Source organism: Tupaia chinensis, unplaced genomic scaffold, assembly GCF_000334495.1.
Source record: "Tupaia chinensis unplaced genomic scaffold, TupChi_1.0 Scaffold000232_1, whole genome shotgun sequence".
Classification (NCBI taxonomy): domain Eukaryota; kingdom Metazoa; phylum Chordata; class Mammalia; order Scandentia; family Tupaiidae; genus Tupaia; species Tupaia belangeri.
The window spans coordinates 3,269,246-3,272,914 of NW_006159708.1; positions in this window are offsets into that span (position 1 = coordinate 3,269,246).

The following is a 3,669-nucleotide window of genomic DNA, read 5'->3' on the forward strand; positions in this document are numbered from 1 at the left end:
ATATATATATATATATATAATGTCAAGAATTATGGAGTATGAGCTAAAATTTTTTGCTATGTAAAGTAAATGTTTGTGGAAAAATGTAAAAATAAATAAATGAAAAAAAATCATATGGACAGAAAAAAAAAAAGATACTTAGTAATAAAACTAACCAAGAAAGTCAAAGACCTCTACAAGGAAAACAATGAAAACCTTAAAAAGTAAATTGAAAAGGACACTAAAAAGTGGAAGGACATCCCATGTGCCTAGATTGGCAGAATCAATACGATAAAAATGACAATCCTACCCAAATTAATCTACATGTTTATTGCAATCCTGTTAAAATTACAAGAGACATTCTTCACAGATCTAGAAAAGACAATCATAGGATTTGTTTGGAACCATAAAAGACTCCATTTTGCTAAAGCCATTCTGCACAAGACTGGAATAGATCGCATCTCACTCCCTGACCCAAAAATATATTACAAAGTTGTGGTAATAAAAACAGCATGGTATTGGCACAAAAATAGACATGAGGACCAATGAAACAGAGTAGAGACTCCAGAAATAAACCCCAAAACGTATAGCCCACTCATCTTTGATATAAAGTGTACCAGTCAATCCAATGGGAAAAGGGAAACCTCTTTAGCAAATGGTGTTGGAAAAACCAGATAGCCACCTTCAGAAAGATGAATCTGAACCCCTATCTGTCACCATTAACAAATTCAACTCAAAGTGGATCAAATATCTAAACCTAAGACCACAAACCATAAAAACTATTGGTGGAAAACACTGGGGAGACTCTGAGAGACATTGGGTAGGCAAAGACTTTTAAGCAAGACCCTCAAAGCACAAGCCATAATCCCTAAAAGAGACAGGTGGGATTACATCAGATTAAGGAGTTTCTGCACAGTCAAGGACACTGTAATTGGTGTAAATTTACAACCCTCAGAATGGGAGAGAATTTTTGTAACTGTGCCTCAGATAAGGGACTGATAACCAGAATACACAGGGAACTCAAGCAGCTTACCTGGAAGAAAATGATTAATCCAATTAAAATATGGGAAAATGAGCTGAATTAACAACTCTCTAAGGAAGACATATGAACAGTCATAAAGCATATGAAAAAATGTTCAGCATCCCTCATTGTAAGAGAGATGCAGATCAAAACCACAATGAGATACCAGTCAGAATGGCGAAGATTAAAATAACAAAAACAACAAATAATTATAAGTGTTGGAGGATATGTGGTGAAAGGGAAACACTCCTATATTGTTGGTGGGAATGTAAATTGGTCCAGCCACTGTGGAGAACCAGTCTGAAGGTTCCTCAAAGACCTTCAAATAGCACTACCATATGATCCAGCAATTCCACTCCTGGGTATCTGCCCAAAGGACAGAAGAGCACTCAGTTGGAAAAGTGCTTGCACATCTATATTTATTGCAGTCTTATTCATGATTGCTAAGACATGGAACCAACCCAAATGTCCACAAACAGATGAATGGATTGAAAAAATGTGGCACATATACTTCATGGAGTACTATTCAGTCATAAAAAAAACAAGGCCCTAGAATTCGATAGAAAGTGAATGAATATGGAAGATTTGTTGCTGAGTGAAGTAAGTTAGGCTATGAAAGGGAGACATTGCATGTCTCCACTTAACATATACAGACTGTCTGCACTCTATGGTAGAGACTGAAAGATTGGAGAACATAAAAGCATTAAAAATTGCCATGCACACTAGAGACAAAGTGGAAAGAGGATATGAGAGGGGAAGAGTGAAGGAAATTTGGGGTGAAAATGAAGAGGTAAGACACTTGTGGGACACAGACAAGGTTTATTATCTGTTGACAAGGATGTGTATGGTGGTCTCAACAGAGCTGGACTGAGGTGTATATCATGCAGGGTAAAGTCTCTTCACAATGTAAATGATATATAGTGATTTAATGTATGGATAATAATTTAAAATATATAAATAAATAAAACAAGAAAAAGAAGATGAAGAAATTTAAGATAAGCAATTCAGAATACTCATAGCGACAAAACTAAATGAAATGCAAAACAAAAGAGACAATGAACTTCAGGAGTTGAGGAATTCCTTTCACTATTTTATTTTTTTTAATATTTTTGGTTCATTTTCTTTTATACATTCAATCAGATTATTTAGCTTACGAAGTGAATATTCCAACATGTGAACATTTCTCCCTAGTCCAGTTGATAAAACTATAAAATTATCTTCAACAAATAGATACCATGTAAAAGAATCAAATGGAACTATTAGAGATGAAAGTTGTAATACAAGAAGTAAAAACCTTGATAGTAGTTATAGAAGATTAGATCATGCAGAAGATTGAATCTCAAATCTAGAAGACAGAACCTCTGACCTAGTAAATAATCACCAAAAAGAATGAAAAAAATCCCCTTCCCAAAATGAGAAGAATATACAGGAAATGCTAGATACCATTAAAGGCCCAAACATCTGAGTAACTTGCATCCCAGAAGGTGAAGAATCTAATAAAGGCATTGATAATCTATTCCATGAGATCCTGGAAGAAAAATTTCCAAGCCTAGAGAAGCTTTAAAAAATCCAGACCCAAGAAATACTAAAGGCCCCAAACAGAATCAACCCAAGGAGATCTTCTCCATCGCACATCTTAGCCAGACTGACCAAAATCACAGATAAAGATACAATTTTAAAAAGGGAATGGCAAAAGTTAGCCAGAGTTACCAAAATCACAGATAAAGATACAAGTTTAAAAATGGAAAGAGAGAAACATACTTATAAAGGTTAGCCCATCCAGCTCACATCATACCTCTCAGCAGAAACGATTCAAGCAAGGAAGGAATGAGAATATATGTTCTAAATTTAAATGAAAAACACTTTTAATCAAGACTACTATACCCACAAAATTATCTTTCAAATGGAAACAAAGATGAAAACATTCTCAGATAAACAAAGACTGAAAAAAATTTACCAACAGCAGACTAGTTCTTCAAGAAGTGCTAAAAGGGGAACCAGCAGTTGGCGTAATGGCTATGTCGCTGGACTCCCACATGGTCGACTGCGGTTCGCGTCCCGGACCCGGTGGCTTAAAACTCACGCCGGGCGCGTGTGTGTGCGTGCCCAAGATCCTGAGAGGAGAATGGAGGAGAAGGGATTGTGGCGTGACCATCCCCCCGGGGGGGGATTTATCGCTGTCTCTATGTCTCTCTCTGTCTGTCTGGCAAGCGCAGGCGCCCTATAGTGAAAACCTCTCAAAAAAAAAAAAAAAAAAAAAAGAAGTGCTAAAAGGAGTGCTATACAAGGAAAACTGAAGAGAGATGGACAGAAATAAGAGAACAGAAAGCAACCCCCCAAAATGGCTAACATAATGGTAGGTACAAATCCAGAAATATTGATAATAATCTTGAATGTTAATGGGTTAAATTCTCCAATCAAGAGACACAGACTGGCTGAATGGATACAAAAACAGAAACCCTCTCTCTGTTGCCTACAAGAAACATACCTCGGGAACCAGCAGTTAGCGTAATGGCTATGTCGCTGGACTCCCACGTAGTCGACCGTGGTTCGCGTCCTGGACCCAGTGACTTAAAACTCATGCTGGGCTCGTGTTGTGTGTGTGCCCAAGATCCCGAGAGGAGAATGGAGGAGAAGGGATTGCGGCGTGACCATCCCCCCTGGGGGGG